The sequence below is a fragment of the Protopterus annectens genome, chromosome 7.part1 (genome assembly GCF_019279795.1).
Source record: "Protopterus annectens isolate FY-2018-M chromosome 7.part1, PAN1.0, whole genome shotgun sequence".
In the NCBI taxonomy this organism is placed as follows: domain Eukaryota; kingdom Metazoa; phylum Chordata; order Ceratodontiformes; family Protopteridae; genus Protopterus; species Protopterus annectens.
The window spans coordinates 266,570,855-266,583,967 of record NC_056740.1 but is presented as its reverse complement, the minus strand read 5'-3'; the positions used below and the strand labels follow the sequence as shown (position 1 = coordinate 266,583,967).

The window sequence follows — 13,113 nt, the reverse complement described above, 5'->3', positions numbered from 1 at the left end:
TGCTCCAGACCAGAAGTGTATCCCTCATTGGTAAGATCAGACCATAAACTAATCTCACTGGATATTCACATCCCGACCCCACCCCCTGCCCAGAAAACCACAGTGAAAAACTTCTCTAAAGCAAATTTCACACTCCTCAAAACCAAGGTGGAATCCTTCAAAGCCCCCGAGCCTGTGGAAAATATGGCCCAGACTGCAGAATCCTTTATAAACGCATTCTATGAACACCTTCAGGAATGCATAGATCATGCAATCCCAAATTAAACCAAGACCCAATCTTCCAAAGGCAGACATCCTGTCTGGTGGACCTCAGCCATAAACAAACTATACAATAGAAGGAGGAAGCTACTACATGATAGAGCAAAAATCCCAAAAAGGGAAGGCATCTCTGATCAGTATTAGCAAAAAACTACGGGCACTCATAAAATCGTCTAAGGCCAGCTTCGAGAGAAAAATTGCACAGGACACAAAGGATAATCACAAGGCTTTCTTTAGTTATGTTAGAAACCTGGGTGGGAATTCCCAGATATGCTCAGAATTAGTCCAAAATGACAAAAAATACATTGAACCCACAGACATTGCCAACATCCTAGCTGACAGGTTCAGCGCAAACTCCCTCCACACCAAAAGGCAAATATCTATCCCAGCAGAGTGCTGCCCCCCTGACATCTCAGATGCTCAGGTAAGAGCCGCCCTCTCCAAAGCAAAAAACACAGCATCAATGGGACCAGACGGTGTCCCGGGCTGCGTCCTACATGAACTCCAATAAGAGCTAAACCGAAACATAAAACTACTGTTCAATCTCAGACTTACTACAGGATATGTACCCAAAGAATGACGTACAGCAACAGTGGTCCCTCTCCACAAAGGTGGTGCCTCAACGGATCCTGGAAACTATCGCCCCATAAGCCTGACTAGCTTGGTCTGCAAAGCTATGGAAAGGATCATCATGAACCTCATAAATAAAGATATTGGGGACCTACAGACACTGGATCCTACCCAGTTCGGCTTTGTTAAGGGCAGATCCTGCCTCTTAAACCTGGTCAATTTCTTTGAAACAGTCACCAAGGCCATTGACGAGGAGAAGGTGGTCCACACAGCCTACCTGGACCTCGCAAAAGCCTTCGATACAATACCCCACTCGGGCATTATAGATAAGCTCACCAGCTTAAATATAAACCCTTATGTCACTAGATGGGTTGCAAACTGGCTCAAGGACAGAACCAACATGGTTAGAATTGCTGGAGCCATGTCAGACTCCAAACCAGTTGCAAGTGGCATCCCACAAGGCTCAGTCCTGGGACCTCTCTTGTTTGGTATATATTTCTCGGAGGTACAGGCCAACACGGAAGGACTGTGGCTGACCAAGTTCGCAGATGACTGCAAACTGGGCACCATAATCGACTCTCCAGCCGACACAAGCATCCTCCAAAAGGGCCTCATAGAAACAGACAACTGGTGCCAGAGCCATGGCCTCAAGCTAAGCGCCAAAAAGTGTATAGTCATCCCCTTTGGCAAAAACAAAGTGCCCACAAATTACCAAATAGGTGGTAATCCATTAAGTACAGAAGACGTAATTAGGGACCTGGGGACCCAAGTAGATAGCAATCTCTCATTTGACAACCACGTGGCCAAAGTGGTTAGAAAAACATTTTATATAGCCCACCTAACCATGAAGGGATTCACATCAGATCAGGGGAGATCATCGTGCCTCTTTACTCATCCCTCATCAGGCCCATAATTGAGTACAATGCCCCTTTTGGGATGGTACCTTACCAGACAATTGCAGCAACTGGAAAGACCCCAAAAGTACCTCACCAAGAGGATCAAAGGGCTCAAACAGATGCCATATGCTGCCCGGTTAAAGAAACTCCAGCTCTACTCAGTGGCATACCGCCTGCTCAGAGGCGATCTGTGCCTGACGTATAAAGCCATGTCCAACCCAGAATTAATGGACATGCTGCACCTCAGAAAATCCAAATCCCATCAAGCTACGCGCTCGAGAGACTTGAACCGCAGCACTGAAATAAACAGGACATGCTGGAGGGACGATTCATAACCCAGAGGCTCCCTTCACTCTGGAATAAAATCCCAGTCCAGGTTAGGCAGAGTTCCTCATTGACTCTCTTCAAGAGGAATCTTGATGAGTGGATGGGGGATCGTAGGTTTACCCCGGGTATCACTTCTGTGTCACTGTTAGACAGAGGCACAGTATACTAACCTCGAAAAAGGGCATAGCAAAATTAATTTAAAATGGGTGGCGAAAGCCAAACACACTCTGGCTAGGCTTATAAATGCCCTAGGGCAGATAGCCTAGTATGAACCTATGAACCTATCTGTTCTACCATCGCTGCATGCACTACTTCATGGAAAGAAATGTGAATGCATAGTTTTTCTCTGTGACCGACCTTGCTTGTAAGCTCAGTGATATTTAAGAGCACAGGATTCTTTTCTGAACTCAAAAGCAGCACAACGGTTATTTATTTGCATGAGAAATTGCCGTGACTTGAAATAAACAATGTCAAAACTAGAAGAGTTTCAAAAGAAACTAGGAAGCAATGAATCTTTATAGATTCTTCTTTTTAGGGGGTGCAAGAATTCAGCAATATTTGACTGCTTGTGCTTAGTCAATGATAGAAATTCAAATGCACCTAGAGCTCACCAAGGAACCCTGTTTTAGTATGTTTCAAAAAGTAGGAAGGGTAAGGCTATGTTAATTAAACTCCAACCTAAAATTAAATTACGTATGGTTTGTGATTACCACATCCTGCAGTCACCCAAATAAACACTGTAAGAAACTTGCCCTGCATTTTGTGTGTGTGTGTGTATGTGTGTGTGTGTGTGTGTGTGTGTGTGTGTGTGTGTGTGTGTGTGTGTGTGTGTATCAGTCATGCCTCTCAACCTCTTAGAGCATGAAATCTGGACAAAGCCATAAATAAAAGGGGGGCAAAGGCCTACAATTAGAGACAATTTTTAAATTTTGCTCTCACAAACTTAGAAAGTTGATAGAATTACAAATGTTGCATTAACATGAATTTTTTCAAGGGCATAAAGTCTGAAACTCAAATGTCTGTTATCATTTTGTAACTTAAATCGTTAATGATTTGTCAGTACTGCACCAGAAAAACACAATTTTATGAAAAAATGACCAAAAATATGAAGCAGAAATCAGGACATTCTGCAAAATATATGCAGTCGAGAAGTATGTTTGTGCATATACAGCAGTATTATTCTCTACCACCACAATGAACTCTACAACCAAACAACTTGATTTCTGTTATATGACTGCAATTAGCATCAAAAGTGCTGCTCTAAACATTCACTGAGTACTCAGAATGACTCTTACAGCATGAAGGATATTCAGATATGTACCTGATTTAAAGCTGACTCAAGTGAAGGGAAAGTAATGAACTAGATCAACTGAGAAATGTTCCATTACCTTTTAAGTTTCCAAGTCATGTTCATAGGTTCATAGGATGATACTAGGCTATTGGCCTGGAGGCCCTTATAAGCCTAGCCAAGAATTTCACCCTCGTTCCCACAAACTCAGCACCTGTTTTCCCTGTCCAGTAGAGACATAGGTGGGATCCCAGGGGTATAGTTTCTGTTTCTCATCCAGTCGTCCAGGTTCCTCTTAAAGAAGGCTAGTGAGGTACTCTGCTTGACTTGGAGAGAAAGCCTGTTCCACAGATGGGGAGTCATTGGGACACAATTGAATAAATTATTATGTATGGAACTGTGCCTGGCGAATTGTAGTTTATTGTTCAGAAGTAATAATAGGTAAATACATCACATACATACATGTGTGTGTGTGTGTGTGTGTGTGTGTGTGTATATATATATATATATATATATATATATATATATATATATATATATATATATATATGAATACAGTATGTACTATAATATAGTAATCCTTATAAAAAATGTGATTTAAATTGCATAAAGATAAATAAATTGCACTATTCCTAGAACCTGCATGACAATATAATCAGCACCGTGCAGTGATATACAAAGCAAAACATAATTAGTCCATAATTATCACTACAAGGAAGAGAGGCGATCAGTTTTATTAGAACAAAATATGTTGAGAGTGGAGAGACAGCAGCAGTAGAATGTGAAATCTGTGGGGTCTCAGCATGAAGGGGAATGGCTGGTATCACAAAGTATTATTCTGTAGAGCACTGGGTGTGCATAGAGTGCTTCGTATAGCTAGGAGGAAAGGAATGTTTTTAACTAGCCAAGGTAGCAGGCGAGTCCAACAGAGCATCAAGAGTCAACAGAAAGAAGAGGTCAAAGTGTTTCTCAGCATTAATACAGTGGGACTGCATCCCTCAGTGCATATCTCTGCAGAGCAATACAAGACTGCAATATTGAGCAAGGGAAACAGCAGGTTTCTGCAGGGCAGTACATAGTAACTCTGGGCAGCAGCATGAAGGAAGGAGGACAATGTAAGCAGGGAGTACAGCTGGGCAGTACACAGTAACACTGGGCAGCAGGAAGAAGGAAATAACACAGTGTAAGCAGGAAGCACTGCAGGGTAATACAGAGTAACCCAGAGCAGCAACGCAAAGGAAAGAGGGAAGGAAGAAAAGCATGTGGGAAGGAAGGACAATGTAAGCAGGCAGTAAAACAGAGTGATACAAACTAACAAAGGTCAGCAGCAAAAAGAAAGAAGGACAATGTAAGCAGGCAGTAAAACAGAGTGATACAAACTAACAAAGGTCAGCAGCAAAAAGAAAGAAGGGCAAATTAAGCAGGCAGTAAAACAGAGTGATACAAACTAACAAAGGTCAGCAGCAAAAAGAAAGGAGGGCAAAGTAAGCAGGCAGGAAAACAGAGTGATACAAACTAACAAAGGTCAGCAGCAAACAGAAAGAAGGGCAAAGTAAGCAGGCAGTACAGCAGGGTAATACAGCGTAACCCAGGCTACCGCAAAAAGGAGGGCAAAACAAATAGTCAACAAAGCAGAGCAGAATGGAGTAACACAGGGCAGCAGCAAGAAAGAAGAAGGAGAGAGTAAGCAGGTGTTACAGCAGAACTGTAAACAGTAATGCAGGACAGCAGCAAAAAGGGATTAGGGAAAGTAAGCAGGCAGTACAGCAGTATAATACAGAGTAACAGCAGCATAAAGGAAGACAGGGTAAGCAAGCAGGTTAGCAGGATTGTACAAAGAAACACAGAGTGGCAGCATAAAGGAAGACAGAGTAAGCATGCATTGAGTAGGATAGTACAGAGTGACAGAGATCAGCAATAAGAACAAAAGAAAACAAGAATAAGCTGCAGTTATGTCTCTCATCTTCTTAGCAAAATAGATCTGGACAAATCCAAAAACTTTTTTTGGGGGGGCAAAGATCCAAAATCAAGGAGAGATTTTAATTATTACTTTAATAAACTTAGAAAGCTGATAGAATAACAGGATTTGCATTATTGTATTATCATGCATTTCCTGAGGGAATTAAATGCAAACTGTGGTATCAAGTATCTTACACAAGACAAACTGAGAACTGAACCATACAAGGCAACCACACAAACTGAAATTCAAATAACCTTGCTGCAGTACAAGTGAATAAGACGTCCAAGACTGTATAACCAAAAATAACTTAATTTAATGATATGTTGAGTGCTTTCATTTAAACAGAACAGTAGGTTCTTTTGGAATGAAAGTGCAGCATATCATTAAATTAAGTTATTTTGGTTATTCAGAGTTGGGTGTCATTCATTTGTACTGTGGGAAGGTTATTCAAATATCAAGTATCTTCTTAAACTTGATCTATACTTTCTTTTGTGTGGAGCAGATCTTATCTCTTTAAGCTTGCAAATTTCTTTGAAGAGGTTATAAAGTTTATAGACAGCGGCCATGCACTGCATGTGGCATGTCTTGTCCTGACCAAGGTCTTTGATACCATTCCTAATGCTGGCATTATGTGAAAGCTAAATACTTTAGAAATTGAGCTATGTGTCAATATGGAAATTCACATTTCAATAATCAACCACTCAACAGTCATAATTACACCCATACATATAAACATACACCCACGGCCACACAGGCACATGGGCACACCCATGTATGCACATATGCACGCACACATTCACACAACACTGCACACACACACACACACACACACACACACACACACACACACACACACACACACATGCACACATATAACTGCACTCTGATTTGACAAATGTCTCTGATGAAAAGGTAGCAATTGCTCTGCCAAGAACATCTGATAAATCTGTGCAGCAGCTTTCAAGGATGATTCTCATTACAGACATCTGTTTAATTCAAGATAAAAGTAAAATGTGCAACAGGCAATGATATGTAGGAAATGGTTTGCATATAAAGAAATGAATTGTATACATGTGTCATTAAACACATTAAGTATGCATGGTGTAGTATGGACATGACCGTCAGCTAAAAATAGTTCACAGAAATCCAGTTTAAACAAAAGATATGGTATCAGTATCTGGCAGCTTGCAGCTAAAACAAAGCGCTTCTTATCTAGTTTTGCAGGACATACCAAAGACTATGAAGCAATAAGAAGAGAATAACCGAAGGTGCCGTACATGTGTGCAGGTTTACCGTACTGCATAAAATCTGGAGGAAAAACTAAAAGGATTACTGCTTACATCAGGATCTGGAAGTGAGTATATTAAAAGTCCCAGTATTAAAACATGGTATGAGTTAATGTTCTCCTTTTTTATATGTTTACTATTTTCCTAATTATGTATCCCACAGTTTATTCTGATTGCTGATATCTGTGCACAACTAAGGCTGTAACTTCTTATGAGAAGTTTTCTAAATATTTATTCTGTTGAAACTAAACTTTTGGGGGTACTGTTTAAAAGTATTTTTCACCACAGTTTCAGTATCATGAATTATTGCAAAACTGTTTAAAATACAGTAAAAAATTGGCATAGTTATTCAAAATCACTAAACCAATTTATAGAGTCAGAGGTGTAAGTCATGTAAAAAAAGCTCTACAAGATATGACTTTGTTCATTTTACCCCATTCATGTCACAGGGATTGCAGATTACTAAAGTCTTTGAATTAAGAAAATACCTAATGATGGAAAGTAAGCAATGGTCTGTTTAACTATATTGACAAAATGTAATCTTTGTATTAAATCACATATTTTTAATGATTATACAGATGGAGCCATAACTACTCTCCATTGATATATAATGGTTTAATGCAGTATTTTATTTACTTTAATAAATATTTTATTGGAGTGTTCCTCTCTCCCGTTTTTTGGCAAATAATGTAATGCACCTCTTACACTGTGATTCATAGACAAAGGCTTTGGCTCCATAAACTTCCCACTGCAATGTAAAACTGACTTACTGTGACCAGCCTTGTAAACTTCTTAGCTAAAACTTGTACAACTGCCACATTACCAGAATGGAAAACTGTCATCGTATTTCAGCCTTACTCAATGGTTGGAATAGACCTTTGAGATGGATGTTAAACCTGAGTGTAAACTTTGGATTTTTGTTAACTCACTCCAGCTGGAGACTACGCTAAGGGCAGGCTTGGTATTAGCAAGTGTGATCAGGTTATTAGATGCAAAAAATTGGAAAACCAAAAGAACTTTGGAATACAAGAAGATTAAAGGGGTTCTTAGGAAGCGTATGAGTTATGTTATGTATTCCTTTAAAGACAGGCACCAGATGGTAAACATCCCTTAGGAATGGAAATGTTTATTTGTTCACAAAACAAATGAAGTTGTTACAATGGAGCTCATGGGTTCTGCTAATTATTGAATGATGTCTTATGTCTATAGTTTAATTGCACAGAAGGTCTGGAAGTTGGATGTTGTCTTAATTATGACTTACTTAATTTTGTTTGATACAGTGAGCTATAAATATTGTACAAACTGTATATAGTTGTTCAGTACATTTGGTTCTGATTGTTGTTTTTTTTTCCTTCTACGTTGTTTTTTTCCTAATAAGTCATACACTTAAAAGAAAAAGTGCCTTGCTATTCATCAAGTTTTCCTATGACCCAAATGGGCATAAGCATTAAGAAAGTAATATCCTTTTTCATCTCCCCTGTCCAATGGTCAGGCCAAGCCACATAAAACCATTTCCCCTTAAAATATGAATCCATGCCTAGTCCTTGTGGTGTTACCTGTATACAGTTATAGATCATCTGACAAACCCCACCATTCTTATCACGTCACAGCACCACTGAACTACTCCAAAGGCTCATTTCACATCTTTAGATCTTACTTAACTGCTCCAAAGGCTCATTTCACATCTTTAGATCTTACTTGACTACCTTAGTAACATACATATATTTCAAGCACGGGCATTAATGCCCTTTTGACCTGCCAATATACCAAAACAGTTGTTCCCTTAACAAGTGTCCAGGCTGTTCTTAAAAATATCTAAACTAGTGTTTACTTTAATGTAATTTAGTAATCTATTTCATGCATCAACTGCTCTTTCAAAGAACCAGTTGGTACACTTCTCATTCCTGTAGAATCTTGTACATAGCTTATTTGATGATTTTCTAGTACTATTAGATAACACAAACATTTCCAGAGGCAGTTGTCTCTAAATGCCTTATATGCCTCAATAAGGTCTCCTTTTAAGTATCTTTATGAGACACTGTACAGTTCAGATATTTAAGTCTTTCATAGTAACTTAAATTTTCACACCCATGGCTGTCCATGGTATATTTCCGCTGTACTCTTTCCAGTTTATACAAACTTGTTTTCTTATAAGGTTTCCATATTGTTATTCTGTTCTAAAGTTTGGGTCTATCATAACTAACAATGTTTATTTATTTATTTATTTAGTTTACATTTGTTGACCGGGTTTGTCTAGCTGAGCTAAGTAGCCCTTTTTCAGCAGAGGCCAGGGGAGAAAAGCTCCACATGTTCTATAGCTTATCACTTACAAAAATAGGTAAACAGTCAACAACTGGTTTACAGTAAATATCCAAAGCAACATATACGGTACATGAAAAACAAGGATTTACTACAGTAAACTGTCTTCATTATTTCTGATTTCCTAGACTTTATAAATCTTTTCACCCCTTCAGTTGTAAGCCATGCAGCTATCTATATTATCAAGAGTGTATCAATACTTAGTTGTTCTAATTTATTGACCAGTATTTTGTATGTGACTCAGTAAAATGCTGAAGTTAAATCATTATAATATATATCACAGCACAATTCTTTCATAGCTGTTATTATATTGGTTGTTGTTGTTGTTTGTCTTTTTCCCAGTAAGGGGTCGCCACAGCAGAACTCCGGTCCGCTAATGATTGGCAGTAGATTTTTTACGAAACACTGAGGTGCCAGCTCGACGCCCAACCTTCAACGAAGGCATGCCCATTTATGCACGCATGTCTTTCGAATGCTACCCAACTGTGGGGACGACATGCAGACTCCATAAGGAAGGCACTCTCAAGCCAAGCCAAAATCGAACGGGAGAACCTCTTGCTGTGAGGTAACAATGCTACCGCCGTACCACTGCTACATTATATTGGTATATAACATTATATTACAGGTGGTTATAGAGCTATTTTAAACTGGTCTATATTAAATTATCGAATGTTGAACGACCAAAATATCAAAAGTGCCATTCGCATTACTTGGTTTTGTGGGGGGCTGCACCCCCCACATTCCCTGCTAATTATATATACCAACTCCGAGATCGTACTACAGTGAGGAACGGGCAAAATTCCCGATCTTCACTGCACACCAATTCCACAAACCAGAGCTCGATGAACAGCACTTTCGATAATCCAGACATTCGACATTCGTGATGTTCGATAATTTAATATAGACCCATTTTAAACATATGTATGCTGATATATGATTTCAAGTCTCAGCCTTTACAATTCAGATGATAACTTATCCAGTATTACCTACTCTATTATTTTTTCACTACATGAAAGTAAACTTAAGGGTCTATATGACTCTGGGTTTGTCCTACTCCCCTTTCTGTTAAAGACAGGTTTAACAAGTGCATGTGTCTAGTCTTGAGGAATCTCCCCATATATACAACAAGTAAATAAGAGATATAATGGTTTTGTAAGTTATTGCTGAAGTGTTCTCAGGACATTATTAATAATTCTGTCTCCTTGCTTTCCTTGGATCTAGTTTAAATAGCTCTTTTTCAATATAATCTATTTTGATTGCACTATGTGAGGTTACCCAAATGTCACTAGGACAATTTATCATCCCATTTGTGGAGCACACTGCTTTTTATAAGAGTTTGTAAATGTATCTATAATCTGTTGTGTCTGAGAATAAATTTTAGAGTCTACACACAGTTTAACAGTTTGTATGTCTTTACTCCTTCCACATTTTATGTATCTATAAAATAGTTTCCTATCATGCTCAATATCTTGATATACATTTTCTTCTTTTTTTATCTTTTCCTTACACTATGTTTAATTTTTCTGTCCAACTTGTTTATTTCTGTTTTCAAAGTTGTAGCTCAACCTGTTTGCCATTTTTTCTTCCTTTTTTGTTTCTCACCTTAACGAAGTATTTTGTTCTTATGGACATCTATCCTGCTGATGTTATGTGCCTAGATCCTGATGTTAAATATTTTTTTATTTTTTTTTTATTCAGTTTCTCTTTCAAAACATTTCACATTCTTTCTGCAGTTTTTCTGCTGAAAGCATCACTCCAGTTAGTTTTGCATAGTGACTGTTTTGCTTCCATGTAATATATTATCGATCTACTGTGAATTGGTTTGGTTGAATTATCTATACACAAATTATTCTGCATAACCCCATGATCACTGTAAATCAACAGTGGTAAAACTTGCCATGAAATAACAGTATTTACTTTAGGAATGCAAACAATGTCTGGTATGTGCCATTCCCTGGTAGGATTTTTTTTACAGCCTGAAGCAATTGTTATTCCTGAACATAGGTTCATAGGTTCAAAGGTAGGTACTAGGCTATCGGCCCAAGGGCCTACATAAGCCTAACCAACAAGGATGTTCATTGTGTTTCACTGTTACAGTCATTATCTTGCTGGCAGGCTACTCGCAGTCGGCCTGAATTCCAAAGTCCTGGTCCGGCGTCGGTTGCTGTCACCTCTTCCCTGACGTCAGTGCGCCAGGGGTATAAAAGATGCAGTCAACACCATTTTCTTCAGTCTTTCTTGCCGTGCGGTGCCCGAAGCAAAAGCAGTTCGCACGTGCTGGTCTGCCAACTCCTGAGATTTTCGAAATTGAATTTCAGATCCGAAGTCTTCTATAAAGCTAAGTACCCCATTGGGGAAACTTTTTTCTTGCTCCAGACCGATGTCAGAAAAAGTTAACATTAAAATTCATATTGCTATACAAAATATTTAAAACACTAAATTATCAGATGTTAACCTAATACATACAAAATCAAATGTATTTCTTGTGGGAAGCAAATACCTCATAAGGATTTTCACTCTTACTGTATTCCTTGCCTAGGCCCTGACCACGACGTTGCTAGTTGTCGGTTTTGTGCTAGATTTAACCAATGCACTATTAAGCGTCGGTACGATTTTGCATTTCATTATTTTGGCCGAAGGTTTAACTGTATAATGCTGTCGGAACAGCCAATGACTGGAGTTCATAAAAAGCACAAGGAAAAGGAAAAGGAAAAGGACAGGCATTCGAGGTCCAAAACCGACGACAAAGCCTCTTCTAGGCCAGTCGCCGGTTTGCTGGTTCTTAGTGAGGCGCTTTCGCAGCCCCTGACACCCGCTACCTCAGAGCCACAGGCCGCCTCTGACTCCCACGTGGAGACAACTAGGCCTCTGGATACTCAAAGTTTTGGGCCTTCGGAAACTAATCCCTCAGATGGGTCCGGAGCCACTGAGCAGGCATCGGCTTCTGAGGGTGTTTTCAGACCTACACAACTTTATAAAACAAAAAAGGCGAACCAGGAACAACTGCAGACCACCGATTTATTTATTTAACCAAAATTGTACTAAGCGCTTTCACTCACAAACATCAGGGCATCTTCAGAGTACTGACAATACTTGTGTTGAACCTCCTTTTAAATCCTTATACAAATTGGATAGTTAAACAATTAAACAATTAAACAAATTATTACCTACGCAGCTAAAAATTTTTCATTTAAAAGGTACAATCAGCAATATTTACATCAAAAATGAACATAAACAGCCAGGACTTGTGCAAACTTATTAATTTGTGAATGCAATAAAACCTTGTCAAAAACTATGTATATGTAATACCAGTAAATACAAGTAAAAAATACATATATAAATATCTAGGTAATAATATAAATCTAAATGATTATTAAAAATAAATAATTGTTATACAATCCAGCATAAAATCATTCATTGAAGAATTTCCTACTAACATTAAAATTCATATTGTTATACAAAATATTTAAAACACTAAATTATCAGATGTTAACCTAATACATGCAAAATAAAATAAATTGAGACTTGTACTTTAGTATACTTGATATAGAAATATGTTTGTTAATACCAGGGCTAGAACTTGCATTTAGCCGTAATTGCCATAAACATTCTTTAGCCTCAAGTAAGATGTTGTCATCACCACCTTTGTTATTATTGTAGTATACAATTCTGTCAATAACACTAGTTCTGGAAGTTTGTTTTTAGTATTACTAGTTCTGGAAGTTTGTTTTTAGTAATTACTAGTTCTGGAAGTTTGTTTTTTGTACACAACTTTATATCAAGCCAACTTCAGCATCCAAGACAAAGACTAAGACAGTTTTAAAGACAAGGAAACAAGTACAGCATTCTCCAGGACAGACTTCCAAGCCTAAGAAACAGATGCTCAAAATGGCCGAAGACCTAATTACTTTGATCAGGGGTTCCCATCCCCCTCCTGATAAGAGGCCTAGGCAAGACACTGAATATGATTTCTCTGATCAGGTTTCCATTTCCTCTGACTCCTCTTTAGAACAGGGATAATCTATTCCTCCCTATGAGGATTCTGATGCTGAAGAATCTGTCCCTTCAGCTTCTCCTCCTGAGGATTACTCTTTTGGGGAAACCCTGCATACCATGAGGGAGCATTTTCATTGGGAGAGCCAAGATTATTCAGATTCTAAGAAAAGGCTCAGAGACTTTCTTTTACTACCTCAGCACAGACCTCTTGCT

At 38.6% G+C, this 13,113-nt stretch overlaps 1 long non-coding RNA gene across 1 annotated transcript in view; it reads left to right on the top strand.

Moving 5' to 3' along the window:
- The window catches only part of LOC122807726, a 977,429-nt gene that overhangs the window by 359,757 nt on the left and 604,559 nt on the right, over positions 1 to 13,113 (top strand). The window contains exon 2 of the long non-coding RNA XR_006365718.1: positions 6,516 to 6,653. This is a non-coding gene — a long non-coding RNA (uncharacterized LOC122807726). The remainder of the gene's footprint in view (positions 1 to 6,515; positions 6,654 to 13,113) is intronic.